Source organism: Rhinoderma darwinii, chromosome 7 (genome assembly GCF_050947455.1).
Source record: "Rhinoderma darwinii isolate aRhiDar2 chromosome 7, aRhiDar2.hap1, whole genome shotgun sequence".
NCBI lineage: Eukaryota > Metazoa > Chordata > Amphibia > Anura > Rhinodermatidae > Rhinoderma > Rhinoderma darwinii.
This window is the reverse complement of record NC_134693.1, coordinates 51,853,871-51,878,679: the sequence shown is the minus strand read 5'-3', so window position 1 is coordinate 51,878,679 and position 24,809 is coordinate 51,853,871. Positions and strand designations below refer to the sequence as shown.

The following is a 24,809-nucleotide window of genomic DNA, read 5'->3' as shown; positions in this document are numbered from 1 at the left end:
CAAATAGCCCCTCTGTAGATAGTGCCCCACGTAGAGCCCCCAGTAGATAGTGACCCATAGAGCTTCCTGTATATTGTGCCCCCATAGAGCCCCCTGCAGATAGTGCCCCACATAGAGCCCCTGTAGATAGTGCCATTTACAATGCCTCCTGTAGATAATTCCTCACGCAGAGCCGCCTGTAGATAATGCCCCACAGAGTGCCCCCTTTAAATAGTGCCACTCACACTGCCCACTGAAAAAAGAAATAAACTTCACATAGTCACCTTCGCCATGCTGCCCCCAAGCGATGCAGGCCTGGTCAGCGGAATAACATCATTGCACCACCTGCATCACAGGTAAAGCGCCAACTGGTGGGGCAGGGAACTGATAATTTCCTTGTCCTGCCAGCGCTAGGAAGATTGCTCAATTGTATCCACGTCCTAAAGACGCGGATACAATTGAGTGCAGGGGAACTGGTTCTGGATGCCGCTTCTCCCTGGTTCGGGAGAACTGTGGAGAACTGGAGGGATTCCACCCCTGGATGCAGGCCTGGCCTCCTCTAAGCTAGACTTGTTCCTGAGCAATGACACAGGCAGCTAAATGACTTCATTGTACCACCTGCATCATTGAAACGCACTGAATGGCGAGGCAGGGAACTGATGTTCCCTGCCCTGCCAGCACTAGTGGAATGAATCAATTGTATCTGTGTCCTATAAAGCATATACAACTGTAGTTCTGTTTGGCCCCCTTGCTGCCTCGGGCCCAGTCAGTTGCCCAGATTGCTCTCATTATAATCCGCCCCTGGCAGTGCGCGCCCTAGTCCAATCCAGATGCAACCGCCATGATTATGCCTTGCGGCATGTGGGTGAGTTCTCCATCCCCCCATGACCATAGAGAAGTTATTTATCTGACAAGGGTAGCCAAAGCGGGGGAGTCGGCAGTAGCGCTTCCTTGGCAGCCGGCACTGTATGTGCTGGTTAGTGAATTTACAAACTTCATGCACAAGTTTCACTCGGTCGGATTTGAATCCAGGTTTGGCAAGGCAACAGTGTTGCCAACTGAGCAGCCATGCTTTTAAAGAAAGGCCCAAATATCTGGAGCACAATGGTTTTATTTTATAACAAAGTAAATTTTTTACTGTAAAAATTGTTTTCATGTTACGAAAATTTCTTAGTCTCTAAATGGCCATCTCAGACTATTGTTCCATCAATTAATTATTGGAAACCTGGGCTCAGTAGGATCACAATATTAATATGTAAGGCCTATCTTAGAAAGCAGCTTTACCATTGTCATATTTCCACATTCTTTATTAACCCACTATGCATCTTGTTAGAACTGTATCCACAATATACAATGTATAATACAGTCTTAGATAGCAGTTTTTGAATACTGCTTCAGATTCTGTTCTTAAGTGGTTCATGATGAATATTTTTTTATTGAAAATGTAGTTATAGCACCTCTTTTGCTGATTCCTTTTTTCCCTAACACTTTCAATTTGTCTGACAGAAAAAAAAAATCGAAAAATGTTTTTTTTTTCCCATTCATTGTATGCCCTATATATTTAAACAAAAATGTCAAAGTTCAGCCGGGTTGCTGAAATCTATTTCTTTTGGTAATAAAAACAGACACGATTTTGTAGAAGGGCTCAAGGAAGAAAGAAAAGCAGGCACGGAAGTAATAGAGCATGAAAGGAGAGCTGGGAGACACACACTGTAGATTAGAGGATTACTAGTCTCTCACAAAGCTTGTAAAAAGGCCTTGCTGACTGCTCTTATCAGCAGTCGTATTTAACTGCATGTTATAGGGTCCATTTCTTTGTTATCCAGCACTGGATAAAGTGGTTATCAAAATGATAGTGTCTCCATGGATTATAAATAATGAACTTGCCAAGATGGGGTTTAATGTAATTCAGACAGACAGAGAAGCACCGAATACAGAGACATCTGGTGTCTACTTCTTGTCACACGTAAATTCACATCTAGATCTACAGGTTTAACACGCAGCAAATAATATAGTTCTTCTTACAGATGTTGGAGAACTGAGGTGTTTGGCTTAGGCTTTGTTCACATCTGCGCTAGGGCTCCGTTCCGACATTCCGTCAGAGCTTTCCGTCTGAACGGTGCCCTGATAGACACAAACGGAAATCACAGGTTTCCGTTTCCATCACCATTGACGGATCCAGTGCCAATGGTTTCCATATGTCTCCGTTCCATCGTTTTGACGGAATCAATAGAGTAGTCGGAAAGCTCCGACGGAACATAGCCCTAGCGTAGATGTGAACGAAGCCTTTACCATACTCCAGTGTACATCCAGAACAGCAATTATATCATTACTTTCTCTTATGCATATTTCATTTTTTAAAACAAATATATTCTATTTTCATTTTATTTTAATATGTTTTTTTTTTTATTAGCATTTAAGTTTTGCTAGATAGATTATGTGTCTACCCAAGGTGCATCTTTATCTAGAAGAAAAGGGAACGTAAAAAGAGGGATAACGGCCGGTGCACATAGTGCATCATCACAAAAGTAAGGCAATAGGGGCTTGGGGTAAGTGGTGTGCTTACCAAAAGGCGTTGTGCTGGGGGCACAACACCCTCTTGCACTTGTCAGGGTGGGAGACTGCAGCTAGGATTCCATCCGGGATCCCCTCGGGTACCATGTTGCGATAGGTATAGGAAGAAGTAGAAAAACTTTGAATACTCCCCAGCGCTGTCTCTTTGCAAAGAAGGTAAATGCAGAAGGAATATGCACAGTCAGTCCATGGGAGACAGGAGGTAAAGTGCTATATGTTTATTGAGAGTAAGCTACGCGTTTACTAGATCGGACTGATCTCTTCATCAGGCTAAAGCATGCTTTATATTATTAGGCATATGCATTGAAGGGGTTGTCTAGTCCCAAAAAATGTATAGCCTATACTTAGGATATGCTATCAATATCTGATTGGTCGGGATCCGACTCCCAGCACCTCCCACCGACCAGCTTCCTTTCCTTTACTGCTCACACTGTGAACCGCCAACACACTTGTAGCCGCGGTTCACAGTATTACAGCCTTACCCTATCAGACATTGATGGCCTATCCTAAGGATAGGCCAATCATTTTTTGGGAATAGACAACCCCTTTAACGTTACAAGACAGAAAACTCCTTAAAACATGCCTACTGTTTAATTTCTGTAAACATAAATTTTCTCTTTAACCATACTGACAGGGCAGGCGTTTCCTGGTGTGATGTCAGAACTATACTGTGTGTTTGAGACAATTAGATGTCTCCTCCTACAGCTCCGCCTCATGCAGTCTCATACAATGGCTGAGACACAGGGACTGTAACATGATCCCTCCTCCTCCCCCTCCCCTCTCACAGCAGGAGTCTCACTACTGCAGCTGCATATCCCCTTTCCTGTATAGTGTTTACTGGTTTACACTAGATGATTTTTGAAGAGGTTTTTGAACAGTTACAGGGATCCTGAAGGCAGTGAAAGGGGAACAAGTGGCTGCAGAAATGTGTGGAAGTTACTCATTCCAGCTAATAAGATAAGTTTCATATATTATGTACTACTGATGTACTTATGATTTATGTAAAAAAAAAATTATACTGAAAGATAAGCTTTAGAATGTGTGTGTGTGAGGGGGGGTCAGGAACATCTTTTATTAGTAAAAACTAAACAAGTATTTATGTTCTCAATTGGAAAAGGAAAGATTAAACATAGTCTGCTATCTAGAATACTATTTTGCCTTAGGTTGTATGGGCCGTGATGAAAATGAAATATCTAATTTTATTGTTGAGAGTTGACTGTTATTTATTGTTGGTTGAACCAAGTAGCAGGATATAGTGGACATCTACCAAGTTGGAGAATAGTTTTGCAACAATTTTACAATACCATACAGAAAAAGCCAACATAAAAAATGAACATTAAATCCAGAGGAGCTATCACTCAGCTCATCAAGTTTTTTTGTTTCTGTACATGTGTCAATGAAAAGAGGTTATTAAAGACACCCACAACCTTTATGTAACAATGTGTATCCTAGTGGAGTGTCTTTTGGCTGGTGATGAGAGGGAGGCATCAGAAAACCATGTCTCATGGACCCTACAATAGATTTCAGTATTTTCAAAGCCATGAGCCTTAAGGTGGAAAATTTGATTTTTATTTGTAAAAACTTTCCTAGAGACACACATGTCCTTTCTGCATTACTTGTATAGACAGTGCAGTAAAGTGAGGGTGTGCTTTATGGCAGCTGCAAAGCGTGGGAGTTACTAGTCAGAGAAATGTCAACAGACAAATGCAGCCTCCAAAAAGGTATGGAGGATAGCTCTCTCCCCAAAGAGTGCCAGGAAAGATGCAAACAGAGTGATATCTGTGTGTATATCACCGTATCTAGGTCTCCAGCAGTACAAAAGATATCATGGCTGCATCACAGTAAGGCCTCATTTACACGAGCGTATTATACGCGCGTGCGACGCGCGTGCTTTTCACGCGTGTCGTACGCACCTATAATAGTCTATGGGGCTGTTTAGACGATGCGTGAATTTTGCGCAGCGTGAGTGCGTTGCGTAAAACTCACGACATGTTCTATATTCTTGCGTTTTTCACGCAACACGCACCCATTGACTTCAATGGGTGCGTGAAAACAACGCATGCCACACTGACGGTCCTGCGTTGCATGCGCGAAAATCACGCAAGAGCTGTCAAAAGGATGAATGTAAACAGAAAAGCACCACGTGCTTTTCTGGTTACAAACATCCAAACGGAGTGTCAAATTAGAGATGAGCGCACCGAACTTCACCGGGTTCGGCCGAACTCGTTTTAACCGAACCCGGCAAAAAATGTTCGGGTACGCGACGTCAGGAGACAGTCACTGCCCACGGTGCTGAAAGACTTAAACTGTTTCAGCACCATGGACAGTGACTTTCGATCACAATATACATATACGTGTAAAAAAAAAAAGAAGTTCTGACTTACCGATAACTCCCGGCTTCTTCCTCCAGTCCGACCTCCCGGGATGACAATTCAGGCCAAGTGACAGCTGCAGCCAATCACAGGCCAAGCACAGGCTGCAGCCAATCACAGGCTGCAGCGGTCTCATGGCCTGCCGCGTCATCCTGGGAGGTGGGGCCGGATGACAAGAGAGGGACGCGTCACCAAGGCAACGGCCGGGAGACCGGACTGGAGGAAGCAGGCAGTTCATGGTAAGTGTGAACGTCTTTTTTTATTCACAGGTTGGTGTAGATTGTGATCGGCATTCACTGTCGAGGGTGCTGAAAGAGTTACTGGCGATCAGTTAGCTCTTTCAGCACCTTGGACAGTGACGGGCGTCGACTACCTCATCTCTATGATGGCGGCTGCGCGAAAATCACGCAGCCGCGCATCATACACGGATGACACACGGAGCTGTCAATTGCCTTTTGCGCACGCAAAACGCAGCGTTTTTTTGCGTGCGCAAAACGCACACGCTCGTGTAAATGAGGCCTAAATGCTCAGCAGAGGGTGAGTGCTTGCATGACTTTAAAAGAGCACTCCACCTGTAGGTAATTGCTTCGTTATCAAAAGTGGAGTGGTGTGTTTCCTGCCATTTGTTCCTGTTGTTTGCTGCGATTTTACCTGTGTTGTAAAACCCGACCCAACCCGACTTTGTATTGACTACGATTGATCTGCTTTACTTGTGTATCGACCTCTGACCTAAACCCGACCCTGTCTCCGGGTAGCAATTACTGGTCCCAAATCTGACCATCTGTGCTGACTAGGACCTGTTTGACTACAAATAAGATTAATACCTTAATCTTAATCTTAATACCTGACAGTCAATTGGGGTTTATCTATGGGACCGCAACCTAGAAATGTTACTGGTAAAGTCCATAATTCCTTAACATACATAAATTACTTTTAAAAAGTTCCTTTTAAAACATTAAACAAGTTTGTTATGTACAGTATTTAAAAATATTGCGGCATTTCTGTGATCTCAAACTACCTGGAGCCCATGTCCCAATTACAGGAAATTGGTACAAACCAGGATTTTCTCCTGCTCCTGGTGGAAAGTCTGCACAGTTCATAGCTATTCTTCTCTTCTTGTGAGCAGCACTCTCCACTTCTTCACATTCTTAGATGGAAGTCTTCCAACTAGCTGAGATACGCTCAGCATATAACTGCGCATGCTCGTCTGTGTCCATATATTTCTTTGGGCTCTTTTGACTTTAATTTACATTTTGAAATTAATGCCAAGCCAAGCATGCCCAGTGAAGCCTATCTCTTCAGCAAAGGAAATATACAGTATATGGCTTTAGAGCAGAGAGCGCAGCAGGGAAAGGGATTGTGGAAGCATACTGACGCAGAATGTACAGTGCCATTGGGTAATGGAGCTAATGGTAAAAACAACATTTAATGAAAAGGTTTTGTTAAAATGTTATTGACAAAACAATTACCTCCTTGAAGTCCAAGCCATTTTTTGATTTTTTATTTTAATTTTTCACTCCCCGCATTCAATGAGCCATAACTTTTTTATTTTTCCGTCAATGGAGTGGTGTGAGGGCTTATTTTTTTTGCGAGAAAAGCTGTAGTTTCTACTGGCACCATTTAAAGTACCATATAATGTACTGGGAAACGAACAAAATTATTTTTGGGGTGGAATTGGAAAAAACTGTGATTCCCCCATTTTGTTTTGGGTTTAGTTTTTACGTCTTTCACTGTGCATCAAAAACATAAATGTAACTTTATTCTGCTAGTCAATACGATTACGGTGATACCAAAGTTATATCGTTTTCTTAATGTTTTACTCCTTTTCCGAAGAAAAGACCATTTGTTAGAAAAAAAAATGGTGTCACCACATTCTGTAAGCCATAATGTTATGAACAAATACACAGTAAGCAGTGAGGTCCCTGTTCTTCCCAAACCTCTGTCCCTACCTACTTGTACGACCCGACCTAAACGACGGTGCACAACTGCGGCGTTCCCTATACTGGTACAAGTGAAACTGACAAACAGATAAGACAGGGACAGTACGAAATAACAAAGGGTCACCAGGGTACATGGAGGGAGAGGCAGGGAAATTGCACCTCAGACAAGTCCGGGCACAAAAGGCGGAGTCAGGCAGGCAGGGTCAAACTGGGAGAGTGCGGAAAAGTCAGAAGGCAAAGAAAAGTCAAGAGTCCAGCCGAGGTCAGGTCACAAGAAGTCAAAAAGCAAGTCGCTCAGGGGAGTCTGAAACAAGGGAAAGCACCAGGCAAGGAAACTCTAATTACAGACAAAGGCCAACTATCCCAGGCTAAACTAAATAAGGAGAGGGCGGGAGTTCAGGAACATCAGCCGGGCTTTGATTGGCCTGATGCTCCTGAGCTCCTATTGGCTGCAGACTGCCTCAGTCTGCCAGGCCGGGCGACACCCGAGCGAGTAACTCTCGATATCCTGGAGACCGAGGGAGCCGCAGGCAGAGAGTACGTGACACATAACTTGTTTATTTTTTCATCGATTGAGCGGTATGAGGGCTTATTTTTTGCGGCAACAGCAGTAGTTTTTAATAATATAATTTTTTGGTACATATGACTTTTTTATCACTTTTTATTACATATTTATTTATCACTAAGTTGACCAAAAACCAGCAATTCTGGTGTTTTATATTTTTTGCTTTTTATGGCGTTCACCGTGTGAATTAAATAATTCTATATTGTTATAGTTCAGACTTTTACGGACCCAGCAATAGCAATTTTGTTTCTTTTTTACATTACTTTAGAGAGAAAATGGGAAAAGGACTCTTAATTTTTTTTTCACTACTATAAACTTTATTTAACTTTTTTTTTAAACATGCCATTAGCCCCCCTAGGAAACTTAAACCAGCAATCGTTAGATCGCTGGTACAATACACTGCAATACTAATGTAGTGCAGAGGCAGGGCTTAACAGAGGAAGACAGAAGGCAGTCCTGGGGCCTTCATTAAGCCCCTGGGCTGCCATAACAACCATGACACCCCCAATCACTTGGAGGGGGGGCGATAAGCTGTTGGAGGGGGCCGCCCCCTCCATTCAATGCCTCAGATGCTGCGGTCGAGATTGACTGCAGCATTTGAGGGGTTAAACAGCCAGGAACAGAGCGATCGCTGTTCCTGGCCATTAGTCCCGCGTGTCAGCTGTAAAACACAGCTGACACCCGTAGCGTATGGAGCTCCATATTTGTACCCCTGCAACATGACGTGCCGGTACGTCATGGTGCGTCAAGGGGTTAAAAATAGATTCCAAGCTGTTTTAGATAAAAGCCTAGTGGTGAAACACCTTTAATGTTCAAGTACAGTGGATTCCTTAGAATACACACCCAAGGTTAGCATGCGCTAACCCAATTATGGTCATAGTTATTGTTTCTGCCTACTGCCAACTCCTCTGCTTTATCAATCCTGAGACATCCTGCTACATTGTGCATTGTACATTCAAGTTTTGACCACGCTAGACGAGAGCCAATGAGAGCTGTCATTAAATGTCCAGGCAGTGGCGTAACTACCGCCGTAGCAACCGTAGCGACTGCTACGGGGCCCGCGGCTTGAGGGGGCCCGTGTCGCCCGCCGGCATGGGCCCCCACCATGGCCGCAGGCTCCGCTAGCAGCCACTATGGCTGCTACAGCGGGACGCCACTGAACACTACGGCAGAGCAGGGAGGTATCTCCCCGCTCTGCCATTAAACAAAAGACATGTATCCCCTCTCCACAGGATAGGGGATACATGTGTGATCGCTGGCAGCGATAGGGAGAACGGGGGACTGAAAGTCCCCTGAAGTTCTCCATCACAAACCTCGAACTTCCGGGGTCTGTGTCGGCAGCTCCGTAGAAATGAATGGAGTGCCCGTCGCGCTTCTGCGCATGCGTGACCAGCGCTCCTTTCATTTTTATTGAGCTGCCGACACAGACGCCGGAAGTCAAAGGTTAGTCATGGAGAACTTCGGGGGACTTTCAGAGCCCCGTTCTCCCTATCAATGCCAGCGATCACACATGTATCCCCTATCCTGTGGATAGGGGATGCATGTTATTTGGAGGACACACTATAGGTCACAGGGGGGGCTGTATGGCGTTATCTACAGGGGGGGCTGTATGGCGTTATCTACAGGGGGGACTGTATGGCGTTCTCTACAGGGGGGGCTGTAAAAAAGGCACTATCTACAAGGGGGGGTTGTGTGACACCCAGGGGAGGGGGGGCCCCAGTCAAAAGTTTGCTATGGGGCCCTGTCTTTCCTAGTTACACCCCTGTGTCCAGGTCTGCTGAACCTGTCCGAGTCCACACAGCAAAGCTGTCAAGTTGACTGCAGAAAACAGAAAATGTCAGTTTATTGTGTGCCCTAGTGGTCAGTGTAAAAACTGGATTATGTATTTTTTTTCCCTATGGGTTAGTCACATAATTAATCAAATAAAAACCCACCAAAAATGAAAACAATGTTTATAATAAAAAACTAATTTAAATAATATGCCATTTATATGATGATACTTTCCTTTTATGTGTAGAATGGACATTGAGTCGAACTGGATATGCTATGTGTTAGTTTATTTGTTTGTTTATTAATCTTACTAGGTGTATTAAACCCAATAAGACAAAGATTATCATTTTGTTAAGGAAAAGGTACTGTCATTTACTATTTTCATTTTAAGAACCGAGATTATATTTCAACTCTGCCTACAATAGCTTTATAGTTGCTTAATACCACAATAACATTTGTATTCAAGACACTATCTTTAAACTTATATTTTTAAATATTTAAGAAGCCATTTATTGTCTGTAATATTTATTTAAACCTTATAATAAGAACTCACATCATTTACCATTTTCTCTCATTAGGTAGATCAAATATTATGTGTTTAAAGTTGTTTCAAGGTTGCACTAAACTTTTTATCCTCTCATGGACCTTTGTTGCTGCTAAAAGCTTATTCATTTCTCATTTGTAGATCTAGCAGCTGTGTTCTAACAAGAAGGGACGGAGCCACAGCCAAGAAAGGGTTTGAATGATAATATAAATCACGAATTCTAAGCCAAAACTTTTTTATTCATTTCCGGCAAGAAAATGCACATTCCTGTGAGGTAAAGATTCTGCTCAACCATGTGGTTGCTGTAATGATGATCTGTATACTGTATTTGCCTATCTTATTTCTAATTATTGTAGTTATGTAAATCGACAAACACAACACATCATCCATTCTTAACCCCTTGAGTACCCAGCTCATTTTGGCCTTGAGGACCAGACCCATTTTTTCAAATCTGACATGTATCACTTTATGTGGTAATAACTCCGGAATGCTTTTACCTAGCCAATTGATTCTGAGATTGTTTTCTCGTGACATATTGTACTTTAGTTTAGTGCAAAAATTTGGTCGATAAATTCATTGCTTATTTGTGAAAAACACCAACATTTAGCGAAAATATGAAGAAATTATGATTTTTCCAATTTTAAATGTATCTGCTTGTAAAACAGATGGTAATACCACACAAAATAGTTACCAATTAACATCTCCCATATGTTTACTTTATGTTTGCATCGTTTTTTGAACATCCTTTTATTTTTATAGGACGTTACAAGGCTTAGAACTTTAGCAGCAATTTCTCATATTTTTAAGAAAATTTCAAAAAGCGATTTTTTCAGGGACGAGTTCAGTTCTGAAGTGGTTTTGAGTGCCCTATATATTAGAAACCCCCATAAAACACCCCATTTTGAAAACTGCACCCCTCAAAGTATCCAAAAGAGCATTTAGAAAGTGTTTCAACTCTTTAGGCGTTTTACAGGAATTTAAGGAAAGTAGAGCTGAAATTTTCAAATTTAATTTTTTATTACAAAATTCATATGTAATACATTTTCTTCTGTACCACAGAAGGTTTTACCTGAGAAACGCAACTCAATATTTATTGCCCAGATTCTGCAGTTTTTAGAAATATCCCACATGTGGCCCTAGTGTGATAATGGACTGAAACACAGGCCTCAGAAGCAAAGGAGCACCTCTTGGATTTTCGGGCCTCCTTTTTTCAGAATATATTTTAGGCACCATGTCAGGTTTTAAGAGGTCTTGTGGTGCCAAAACAGTGGAAACCCCCAAAAGTGACCCCCATTTTTTAAACTACACCCCTCAGGGAATTTATCTAGGGGTATAGTTAGCATTTTGACCCCACAGGTATTTTGCTATATTTTCTGGCATTAGTCTGTGAAAATGAAAATCTACTTTTTTTCTGGAAAAACGTAAAAATTTCTAATTTTTGCAAGAAATAAAGGAGAGAAAGCACCACAACATTTGTAAAGCAAATACTCGCGATTACGGAAATACCCCATATGTGGTAATAAACTGCTGTTTGGACCCACAGCAGGGCTCAGAAGGGAAGGACCCCCATTTGGATTTTGGAGCTCTGATTTTACTGGAATGGTTTTCAGTTCCGTGTCACGTTTGCAACGCCCTGGAGGGACCTAAACAGTGGAATCCCCCCAAAAGTGACCCCATTTTGGAAACTATACCCCTCAAGGAATTTTTCTAGTGGTATAGTTATCATTTTGATCCCACAGGTTTTGTGCTGAATTTATTGGAATTAGTCTGTGAAGATGAAAAGAGACTTTTTTTTTGAAAAAACAGAGAATTTTCTAATTTTTATAAGGAATAAAGGAGAAAAAGCACCTCAACATTTGTAAAGCAATTTCTCCTGATTACGGAAATACCCCATTATGTGGTAATAAACTGCTGTTTGGACCCACGGCAGGGCTCAGAAGGGACGGAGCACCATTTGGATTTTGCAGCTCAGATTTTGCTGAATTGGTTTCTGGGGGCCATGTCGCATTTGCAGAGTCCCTGAAGTACCAGTACAGTAGAAATTCCCCAGATGTGATCCCAATTTGGAGACTATACCCCTGAAAGAATTAAATTAGAGGTGTAGTGAGCATTTTGAGCCCTCAGGTGTTTTATAGATTTTATTAGAATTGGTCCGTGAAAATGAAAACATTTTTTTTTTCCAATAACCTGTAGCTTTAGCTCAGAATTTTTCATTTCCACAAGGAATACAGGAGAAAAGACACCCCAAAATGTGTTACACAATTTCTCCTGATTACGGAAATACCCCATATGTGGTTGTAAACGGCTATTTGGACACACGGCAAGGGTCTAAACGGAAAAAGTGCAATTTCGTTTTTGGAGTGGAGATTTTACTAAATTTGTTTTTGACGCCATGTTGCATTGCGCTGAGGTACGAGTACAGTGAAAACTCCCGAGAAGTGACCCCATTTAGGAAACTACACCCCTCAAGGAATTCATCTAGAAGTGTAGTGAGCATTTTGACCCCCAAAGGTTTTGCAGAAATTAGTGCACAGTGGATGTTGCAGATTGAAAATTGACATTTTCCACATATATGCTATTTCAGTGGCCAATGCATTGGGCCCAGCTTGTACCACTGGAGACATACGCCCCATAAATTGTTAAGCGGTTCTCCAGAGTACGGTAATACCCCATATGTGGTCATAAACCGCTGTTTGGGCACACTGCCAGGCCCAGAAGGAGCGCCATTTGGCTTTTGGAGCGCAGATTTTGCTTGGTAGTAGTTTTGTTTAGTGTTTTACTGGTGTTTCAGTTTATAATGTGGGGGCATATGTAATCTGTGCGGAGTACATACATTTTTTGCGTGACACACTGTCGTTTTTATTGGTACCATGTTTGGCTACGCGCGACTTTTTGATCACTTTTTATTCCATTTTTTGGAAACGTGACCAAAAAAGGAAATTCTGCCATTGTTTTTTATGGTATTTTTTTTACGGTGTTCACCGTGCGGGATAAATAATATGATATTTTTTTAGGTCAGGCTGATACGAACGCGGCAATACCTATTATGTCTAGTTTTTGTCTTTTTTTTCATTTTTTTTCTAATTATAAAGGGCTTGATCAGAGAAACAAGGCGATTATTGTTTTTATTACGTAAAACTTGTATTTATTTATTTATCTAAAACTTTTTTTTTAACTTTTTTTTCACTTTTTATTTTACACATACTAGGGGACTGGAAGATCTGATCTTCTGATCCCCTGCACAATACACTGCACTACTTCTGTATGTACTGATGTAGTGCAGTGTATTGTAACTGTCACTTTACAACTGACAGTTGAGCCTATTACGTCCTGCCTTGGGCAGGACCTAATAGGCTCCCGTACCTGGCAACCAGGAAGCCGTTGCTAGGCTTCCTGGTTGCCATTGCAACCATCAGAACCCCGCGATTTTTCGCAGGGGGGGGGGCAATGGGGTGCAGAGGGAGCCCCCTCCCTCTGTATCAATCACTTAAATGCCGCTGTCGCTTTTGACAGCGGCATTTAAGGGGTTAAACTACAGCGATCGGAGAGGACAGTGATCGCTGTAGTTGCAGTGGGATGTCGGCTGTATATTACAGCCGACATCCGATGAAGATGGAGCGAGCACAGCTCCTGTGCCCGCTTCATCCTCAGGGCGTTACTATACGCCCATTTTCGGGAAGGGGTTAATATAAAGTGTTTGTTTTTTTTTTTACACCGCTTTCTCTGATCTCCTCACGTATCTCACAGAAGTGAGGAGATCAGAGAAAGTGGCAGGAGCTTTCTCCTGCAGACGACGTCACAAACGGCTGTGATTGGTCAGTCTTCAGAGACTGACCAATCACAGCAATCGCCGGCATTGGGGACTGCTAATTGGTCCCCAGGCTGGTAGCAGAGACGGTTAGCTGTCAATGACAGCTGCCGCCGCTGTTCTGTCACTATGTGATTTCACATAGTGACAGTTTATTCCTGCGCCGTAATAGTACGTCGAAGGTACGCTGGAATAAGCGGCCAGCGACGTACTATTACGTCGAAGGTACGCAAGGGGTTAATTCCACATTTTCTGTTTATTTACTCACATTGGCATAGCTATACAGTGTGCCGAGCGTATAATCATACCTGGGTCCTGGTGCCGGAGGAGGCCCAATGGCTACACCACCACATAATAGAACAGTAGAATTTAAAAAGGGGTAATGCAGAGGGTAATGGTGCTTCAGGATAAAAATACCTAGAGTACCCATAGAAATAGTTGTAAACAAATAAATATATCACCATGTAATGTAATTGCATACAATGACACATGATGGTGAGTGGTAGGGACTGGTACATGATCTTGCACCAGTGCACAAGAGCTTTAAGTTACCCATCTGATTGCTCACATAAGAGTGTCTATTCCTCCTAAAGTCATTTGTTGGGGTAATATACAAAAATTTATATGGAATAATATAATTATATAAATGTGTAATGTATCAATTATTTTCTAAGCAGCACTAGCTTTAACAAATCCTGTTGTTTTTAGGATTCTTAAAATAAGAGAAAGATGATACAATTTGACATCCTAAAAACAAATTATGTCCATAACATTTAACCAAATAAAAAAAGATACCAACAACACTATCAGCAGAAGTAGCACTCAGCCCTTGAAGCTGCTCATGGGCTGTCCATTAAAAGGAAGGGGAGGAGAAAGTTAGCCACTCCCTTATCTGTAACCATCAATTTCAGTTGCAATTACTCACATGGGCCTAAGCTTACAGAACTAAAAATATTTGGGCATTTTTTTCTAGAGTTTTCTAAAGCTGTGACTTTGTAATGCACCTTGAAATCCAATTGTCACAAATGTTTACACTATTTCACATTGTAAAAGTGCAATTTTGCAATTGAAAGTAAATCCCTGTGTTACAAGAACAAAAAATAAAACTTGTAGATGTGACAAGTCTTATCATTCCTCTTTCTAAGCATAATAATATTATTTAAGGATGTAGTATACAGTATTTGAGTTATTGTCACAATTTCACTTTACTGAGTTCTCCGTAAATTTACATACACCTTGGGGAGTATACTATTGACGTCCTGCCTGATGACTGCTCAGTGGTAATTTTTGGGCCCACACAATGCTTGGAATTAATCAACTCTCAGAAATCTAAGGATAATTAGGTATTTATGAATCAAAGAACTGTGAAGCCAACAGAAAAATGCATTTGTAATTTACCCATGGGCAAAGTCATCTTAGGCAATAAATGGATTTAACTTAAAATATAAGATTTACTTACTAAGTCTAGGCAGGAATGAAACATTTTGAACTGAAAGATGAAAGTCTAGGGGATGATAATGGTTCACTGAATGTATTTGAATATCACTACATTTCAGAATTACGTACGTAAGAGTAATTCCACATGCTCTAGCCATAAGCAGTAATATGCTGCGTTATTGTGGTTCGCTGTGTCTGAGTTAACTTTATTTCTGTCTCTGCCCCTGTGGAGCTGGAGACTCCAATTAGGAATGGAAGAGAGATTCTTAGAAGCACAGGGCAGTAAGCTTAGATATTTTATAAACCAGAGGTGGGTAATGTCAGGCAGCAGAAATCCTCTTCTCGCTTCCCAGGATTTTTCATTTCACTGGGCAGAAAAATGAGCATGATTCAATGGAAGGGTTAGAAATGATCATATTGCTTGCGGGACTCAAGACAGCAACCATGTGTTATATGTTTTGATCACTTTGCCGCGTGAATATATTAACTAGACAGGAAATGCTTTCTGCTACTCAAACAGCCAAAAAATGTAACATATTGGATAATTTAAGATTCTTAAAGTGTATCTATCTATCTATCTATCTATCTATCTATCTATCTATCTATCTATCTATCTATCTATCTATCTATCTATCTATCTATCTACCTATCTATCTATCTATCTATTATCTATCTATCTATCTATCTATCTATCTATCTATCTATCTATCTATCTATCTATCTATCTATCTATCTATCTATCTATCATCTATCTATCTATCTATCTATCTATCTATCTATCTATCTATCTATCTATCTATCTATCTATCTATCTATCTATCTATCTGTCTATATCTATCTACCTACCGTCTGCCTGCCTATCGAAGTCTATCTATCTATCTATCTATCTATCTATCTATCTATCTATCTATCTATCTATCTATCTATCTATCTATCTATCTATCTATCTATCTCTATCTATCTGTCTACCTACCGTCTGCCTGCCTATCGAAGTCTTTCTATCTATCTATCTATCTATCTATCTATCTATCTATCTATCTATCTATCTATCTATCTATCTATCTATCTATCTATCTATCATCTATCTAACACATGATATAATTCCCATATTTAATGCTGTTTAGTCAAAACAGAATGAATGAGGTTTTTCATTTGTTTGCACACCATAACCAGCTCTCATCATCTGACAATTATTGCTTCAGTAGATGTTAATTTCACTATTCATTCATCACCATAATTGGATGTACGTACAGTAATCAATTCAATTAATTCAAATGCTTCCTGCAACTCCATATAATAGGAAAAAATTAAATTCATTGGATAACATAATGTTCTTAAGTCTATCTATCTATCTATCTATCTATCTATCTATCTATCTATCTATCTATCTATCTATCTATCTATCTATCTATCTATCTATCTATCTATCTATCTATCTATCTATCTATCTTAATGAGGTTTTTTTTATTTGTAACCAGCTCTCATTATCTGACAATTACTGCTTCAGTAGATGTTAATTTCACTATTGATTCATCACCATAATTGGATGTACGCTAATCAATTCAATCAAGTGTGTGTAAGCGACAAGCGTTAATTACATGGTATCTGTTCAATAAATTACATTCTATGCTAAATATTTACAATCTACATGACATGGCAATGTTGGTGAGGTATGATGATTTTTATCTAGTGGGTCATGATTATAGAATGAATGCTTAATTTACTGGTATTGTTCTTTTTATGGACACAATACCGTTTATACAGCTTATACCAACAGTATCATAATTGGGTCTTTTGGTGATTGGGGGGTTAATGTTTACCAGGTACCAAATATACCTCACTATCTGTTCCAGAACACAACCCTCAAAAACACACGCACATCACTATATTATAAGAAGTGCATGTCTATAAATTAAGTACCACAGGAAAATAAACATCTTTCTCCAGATTTTAAATCAATATCAGGTATGTTTGTCAGAAATTGTTATTGACCGTTATTGTCATATATAAATGGTTTTGTGTATTTACTCTGTCTTATCATCAGATGTTCCACACAATTAAAAATAAACTAAATATGTAAAAGGTGAAACTGAAATTTAATGCCAACAGTTGTATGATTTTCTGGAACTTCATGCAAACACAAAGTTAGAATATGACACACTCTGTTCAGATAATGTTATTAGGGTATTACAGAACTTCTTTACTCTGTGAAAGAAGCCATAATATAAAAAAATATACATATTTTGTGAATGTACAATATTATGATGTATTATTACATACAGGATAACTTCAAAGGTTCTCAGAATACATTTCAGGCCAACATTCCATCAATTGCATAGTACATTAGGGCTGGATTATCCATACATAAACTTAGATAGATGGCTATAGTCTACCCACTTCCTTGCAGAATATTCGGTAGCAAGAGCTATGTCCCACAGTCTATTGGCTACGAAGTTCACATTCTAGGCTTGTGCCCGAATCATATCATATGCCACAACGGGTCCTACTGGTAGCTAGCTACCTGCTACTTTTCATAAGACCCCTTGTGCACTTGGTTAGCAGTTTTTGCCCTGACCAACTGCCAATAAATGAGTACTCATACACACTGGGGTCAGTTTCAAAACACAGAAGGCAGTCTTAAAGAGGCTCTGTCACCAGATTCTCAAATCCCTATCTCCTATTGCATGTGAGCGGTGCTGCAATGTAGATAACAGTAAAGTTTTTTGTTTTTTTTAAACTTTAATTTTTTGTCAAGTTATGAGCTATTTTATATATATATATATATATATATATATATATATATATATATATATGCAAATGAGCTTTGAAATGGACAAATGGGCGTTTTTTTTTCGTTATGTCCAACTGGGCGTGTATTGTGTTTTTAACTGGGCGTGTTTACGTGTATGACGCTGACCAATCAATGACCAGTCAGCGTCATACACTCATCTCCATTGATTTACACAGCAGCGATGTGCAGCCACATAAACAGGGATTAACGTTAATCAAGTGTCCTGATAATGAATACACATGAAATCCAGCCTGGACGTCATGTGTATTCAGAATCCTGACACTTCTGACTCTTTTCTTTGAGATTTCCAGCAAGGGAAACAAAATCTCGTTTACCTCCGTAATCTCGCGAGATTAAGCGTGGCTTGCGGGAATCTCACAGAAAAGAGTCAGAAGTGTCAGGATTCTGAATACACATGACGTCCAGGCTGGATTTCATGTGTATTCATTATCAGGACACTCGATTAACGTTAATCTCTGTGTATGCGGCTGCACATCGCTGCTGTGTAAACGAATGGAGAGGAGTGTATGACGCTGACTGGTCACTGATTGGTCAGCGTCATACACGTAAACACGCCCAGTTAAAAACATAATACACGCCCAGTTGGACATAACTAAAAAAAAAACGCCCAATTGTCCATTTCAAAGCTCATTTGCATATATATAAAATAGCTCATAACTTGGCCAAAAATGAATGTTTTAAAAAAAAAAAAAAAAAGTTACTGTTATCTACATTGCAGCGCCGATCACATGCAATAGGAGATAGGGATTTGAGAATCTGGTGACAGAGCCTCTTTAACTTGTAATCCTAACTGACCCTCTACCCATATTAGATTATTGGGGTACCAGAAATGAAGAACAGTGGTATAATGCAATCAACTGGGAGAATATTACAATTCTGAAATGCAAATATAATTCTTGCTTTGTAACGGGCAACACAATCACACAAAAATAAACAGTATTTTCCTTTGGGGTGCGGGCGAAGTTCTCAAGAGGAGGTGGATTTTGTCTCACTCACTTCACTTAAGTATGATTAACTAAGTCTGTATCACTCCGAGAGCAAATAACTGTCTGAACATCTCTTTTAGCCTGGGGACATCTCTACTTCCAAGGAAGGGATTTTCAGGGTGTTCATCCTGTGTCCAAGTTACAGTATATCAGGCTCTCTGGTAATCAGGCTCTCTGGTAATGGCCAGGCATTGCATGGTACCAATAGGCTCCTACTCCGGCTACTCTATCTCTCTTTTCAACTATCGCTTCCTTCTTTGCCTCTCCATTACTGAACCTCGACATCTGATTGGCCGTTAGGTTATCCCACCTGTTCCTCTCTATGCATCAGTGGTTTGTGGCCGCTATACAAGTTCCCTCCTGAGTAACGCACAGTTTTCTTTACAGCCAGTTTACAATAGTAGTGTTTGTCACGGTGGCACAGAGGTCACTCTCCACTGGCCGTGCAGCCCACACCATTTTTAACGCTACGAATAGACCTATTACTGAGCCTGACATCGGAGAGAATAATGTTCCACTCTGCAGTCAGGAAATTTTGTCTCTTTTTCCAATTTCTTCGTTGTCTAAATGTCTCAAGGTGCTGTCGCTATCTTATTTGCACAGGATAAACTGCAGAGAGAAGCAGTTGTGCAGGGCTCAACTACCGAGTTTTCATAAAGTGTTTTTGATACACCTGCTATTTTAATAACCTTTATAACTAACTGACAAGGTGGTTGGAATTGGTGTTTCCAGTACGCAATGCAATACACATTGCTGGTGGTTGGACCCATGAGTACATATGTAATATCCATGATAGCCCCCTGGATTAATAGTGAAATGGATTACTAGATTAAATCCCCAGTGGTCTATTTGGCTACCAGTGTCAGGACCATTTCTCAGATTTTGAGTTTTGCAGCGACTCTTGGCACTAACTTTACCCCTTGCAGTTTGCAGTGTTACCTCCTCTGTTGTCCTGTTCATGAAACCTTTTACTAGTCTCCTGTTTTATGTATACTTCAGAGGAGGGGTGTCTAACCTTTTGGCATCTCTGGGACACATTGGAAGAAGAAGATTTGTCTCGGGCCACACATTAAATACTGAAACACTAACGAAAGCTGAAAAAAAAGGTCTGTGCATAATTTTCATGACATTCTCCACCACAAATGTATATTTTTGTATTATAAAATTATAAGAAGAGAGGGCAACATAAAACTAGAGGGATATTTGGCAATGTATTTGAGAGACTAATGCATCAATCTCAGTGAGTTCTCAAGGTGCTCATCAGATATCTTGGTTTTAATTTTACTCTTAATGTGTTTCATTCTTGAAAATAGTAGCTCGGAAATGTAAATACTGCCAAAAATCGATGACATGAATAAGGCGTGATTGTGAAGCAAGGGATATTTGTCTCTTGGAAGATATGACCTATAAAAGTCCAGTAAAGACATACGATCACATTTTTCTTTAAGTTGAATGTCAGATTGCAGCTTCATGCATTCCATTTGAAAGTTTCTATTGTGGCTCACAGGACGTAGAGATGCGACAAAAATATTAATAGATATTAATAATTCTGGTGCATTTGGGAGGTCCTGTGCACCAGAAAAAGCTAATGCAGGGACTCCTAATAAAAATGATAACACCTTTCCTTAAGGGTAACTAAACATTTAAAAAAAGTTTTCATCGGTGTGGGTCCGAGCATTGAGACCCTTAATAATCGCTAAAACGAAGCTGCAGAAGTGCTTGGGTGAGCGCTGTGCCACTTTATTTCTGATTGGCTTTTCTCGGAGTGGTGTACGGGCTCAATAGAAAGTCTATGAGTCCGTACACAGCTTGCTCTGCTTTCCAAGGAAAGCCGATCAGAAACTAAGCAGCCCAGCGCTCGCCCAAGGACTTCTGCTGCTTCGTTTTAGCGATTAGTGGGGGTCTCAGTGCTCAGACCCCCACCGATCAAAACTTCTGACATGCCACTATGACATGTCATACGTTTTTAAAAAGTTTGGTTACAGTTGAAGCAGTCAGATATCCCCTCCTCGGCAGTATAATAACTACTGAGGGCCCTATGGGGGAAATTATACTGCAGGAGGGGTCTGAGGGTCTGACTGCTGAGGGCTCTATGGCGAAGGATTATACTGCGCTCAGCTTCCTGTCCCCACTAATTTAAAAGTGATCGGCTTATGCTGGAGGGGAATTATACTGCAAATAGGGGGGTCTTAAAATCTTGCTGACAGAATAATCCCCCCCATAAAGCCATCAGTAATTACTATACTGCAAGGGGGGTGGGTCTGTGCATCGAAATTATCCCCCCCATAGAGCCCTCTGCAGTCAGTCAGATGCTCAGACCCCCCCTTCAGTATAGTTTTTTTAAGGTTACGATTGTGTGTTCATACCCACCCCAGGCCACATGTGGCCTGCGAGCCGCAGGTTGGACTCCCCTGCTTCAGAGCATTAGGGAGCTGGATCATGACATAGTTCACTGAGCCTGCTTGCAGACCTGTTGGAAGAGTCACGAGATATAATTGAAGATCAACATTATTTCTAATCAACAAGGTGCAGGAAGAGGTAACAAAGCAGGGGTAGAGAAAGTGCCAGAAGTCCCATATCTCAAATGTAAAAATTGTTCCTTAATTATGTACAATATAAGGTACCTGGCATGAATAAAAGGAAACGTATATATCAATTGTGGAAGCATAGAGAATATCCTGCAGAATCTACATATGACCTATATAGCATGAAGAACTAGACACAAGTGAAAAAAAAAGGCATGAAAGAAATACCGAAAAGAACAGGATACTGACCCATAAGTACGTGTGTGCGCTGTCAAAACGACCTCACCCTCTGACGCACGTTTCGCGTTAGCTTCTTCCCGGGAATGGCCAGGTACCTTACGTTGTACTTACCTCCATTTTTATATACTGATGTGTTTGTGATATTCAAATCTACCTCTTTGGGTTACCATTTTTTACTTATGTCTCGTGTATCTGTGTCTTTTATATTGCAGGCGTTTTTTTAGCCTGACTTTTGTAATAAAGCATTTTTGCATTTCTGAAGTATATATGCCTCAAAGATATGGTCTCCACAAGACCTTGGAATGTTTTCTGTAGTATCTGGCACCAAGATGTTAGCAGCAGATCGTCCTGTAAGGCCCCATGCACGCGAACATGCTTTTGCGGCCGCAATTCCCCCGAAAATTCACGGGAGAATTGCGGCCCCATTCATTCCTATTGGGCCATGCACACGACCGTGGTTTCCAGAGTCCATGCATGGTCCAGGAGCCTGGACGGCAGAAAGAACGGATATGTCTTATTACGGCCGTGTTCTGCTGTCCAGGCTCATAGAAAATAATGGCCGCGCCCATGTGCACAGCTCGCGATTTGCGGGCGGCTCATGGGGGACACTCTGCCCCCGGCCGACCCGAAAATCACGGCCGTGCACATGGCTACGGTCGTGTGCATGAGGCCTAAGTTGCTTGGTGGGGCCTCCATGGATCAGACTTGTTTCTGCAGCACATCCCACAGATGCTCGATCAAATTGAGAATGGGGGAATTTGGAAGCCAACTCAGCACCTTGAACTCTTTGTCATGTTCTTCAAACAATTTTTTTAATTTTATAATAAATGTTATTATTTTTAGAAAAAATAATTATAACATACTTTACATCTTTATAAATTCCAACAAAATTTAAGAAAACCCATTCCCACCCCCCAGTAGGCTGCGAGAGAAAAAAAAAAAAGGAAAATAAGCACCAATCAATCTGCTTAATTTGGGCAGTTTATAACTTCTATCGCCATTACGACGCCTATACCCAACTTTGTTCCACTTAATCAGTTAGATAAACGGAAATCTATTTGTCCCATATGACATGATGACATTTAACCAGTTGGTTCCTCTGTAAATATTCATTTCAAACCCTATATTGCCAGATATGGCCTAGATATATGTTTTTTTTTTAAAACTTCTAGTAAATAAAATATTTTTATTTTTACTGTAATCTTTTTTTTTATTTATTAAAAAAACTTTATTTAACTGTTATAATATTTTTTTTTAGTCCCATTACAGGACTTTACACTGTGAGCTTCTGATATACCAAAGCATTATTACCCGTCAGTGTAAAACTGACAGGCTATCTATTAGGCCATGCCTCTGGCACAGCCTAATAGGCATATAGCCCTGGCTTTGTTAGGTTCATTACCGATCGTGTTCAAGGGCTGCCGGTTGGTGACAGAGGGAGCCCCCTCCCTATGTCAACCACTAAAATGCCACGGTCACCATTGACTGCGGCATTTAAGGGGTAAAACAGCCGGGATTGGAGGTTTCTCAAATCCTAGCATGTGCACAGGATCTTGGCTGTCATTCACAGCCAGGCTCCCACTGAGATTGTGTGTGCATAGCTTCTATGCCCGCACGATCACAATCACATACATGCACGGCAGAATGAGCGAATTGTTGCTTTTCCGTGCCATGCATGTACGTGATTATGCGCCAAGGTGTTAGTTAGGTAGTACTTGTCAAAGTAACTTCTACGTAAATGCCAGGACCCAAGGTTTCCCATCAGAATATTGTCTAGAGCATCACACTGTCTCCGCCAGCATGCCTTCACACAGTGCATCCTGGTGCCATCTCTTGCCCAGGTATGTGAATATTATTAATCAGACCATGCCACCTGCTTCCATTGATTTATGGTCAAGTTCTGATGTTCATGTGCCCATTATAGGGGCTTTCAATGGTGGACGGGGGACATCATGGGCACTCTGATCGGCCAGCGTTTATACAGACCCAATTGCAGCAAGATGTGATGCAATTTTTGCTATAGTAGTCCTGTGTGGGATCGGACCAGGCTATTTTTTGCTCCCCACGTGCATCAAGCCATGGATGCCCATGACCCTGTCGATGGTTCACCAGTTGTCCTTCCTCGGACCACTTTTAGTAGGAACACCTCACATGAGCCGCCATTTTGGAGATGCTCCGACCCAGTTGTCTAGTCATCACAATTTGGCCCTTGTCAAAGTCACTCAAATCCTTACGCTTGCCCACAGTTACTGCTTTCAACACACCAACTTGATGACTGTTCTCTTGCTGCCTAAAATATCCCACCCCTTGACAGGTGCCATTATAATAAGATAATCAATGTTATTCAGGTCACTTGTCACAGGTTTTATGATTATGGTTGAATTATAAACATCCTCAGCAGTAAATACTTCTAAGCGCTGTGGGCAAGAGAGAGGTACTCAGCTCCATATCTGGTCCAGTTGTCCCTTTATCCAGTTTCCCTGAGACCAAATGTTTGATATTTACAAGAGAGACAGGGAGGTCAGTCAAACGTTTCCTACTGTAATCCTTAGGCTGGGTGCACACAGAGTTTTTTGCAAGCAGAAAATCTACCTCCAAATTCCGTTTGGAATTTTGAGGCAGACTTAGCTCTGCTTGCACGCTGTTTTTTGCGGCGTTTTTTTGCGGCGTTTTTCGCCCGCTGCCAAAAAACACCACGAAATATGCTTTCTCTGTCTCCCATTGATGTCAATGGGAGGTCAGAGGTGTAAACGCCCGAAGATAGGGCATGTCCCTTCTTTTTCCCGCGAGCCGTTTTTTCCGCTTGTGGGAAAAAAATGCCTCCGCCTCCCATTGAAATCAATGGGAGGCATTTTCGGACGTTTTTTTCCGATGGGGTTTCCGCGTCAAAAAAACGTTTAAAAAAACGCTGTGTGAACTGACCCTTACACGCCAGTATTTGAGGCTCCATCAACATTATTAACAGGACTATACTGTATTACTTTTTCATTGCGGCATGAGTGGTGATTCCTTCATGGTGCAGATCGGTGGCACCCCCACCATTGTTGAAATGGTAGATTGATTATACACATGGAGGATACTATGGCAGAGCACAATGAGTGGGACTTTGGTCTGTTTGGGTCGCTTCTATTAACTGATTTTTCTAAAGGGTATATCATTTTTACCACCCCTCCCTCTTATTCTCTCTTTTTCCCTTCCCCTTCTTTCTATCTTCTTCCCCCTATCCCTCTTAAACTTTTACTTTGAGAAACATATTG

General features: G+C 41.1%; 1 long non-coding RNA gene across 3 annotated transcripts in view; it reads left to right on the top strand.

Moving 5' to 3' along the window:
* LOC142657184 (uncharacterized) overlaps positions 1 to 24,809 on the top strand; it is a 119,053-nt gene that overhangs the window by 72,280 nt on the left and 21,964 nt on the right. For all 3 annotated transcript variants that reach the window (XR_012849836.1, XR_012849834.1, XR_012849835.1), the window contains one exon: positions 9,886 to 10,018. This is a non-coding gene — a long non-coding RNA (uncharacterized LOC142657184). The remainder of the gene's footprint in view (positions 1 to 9,885; positions 10,019 to 24,809) is intronic.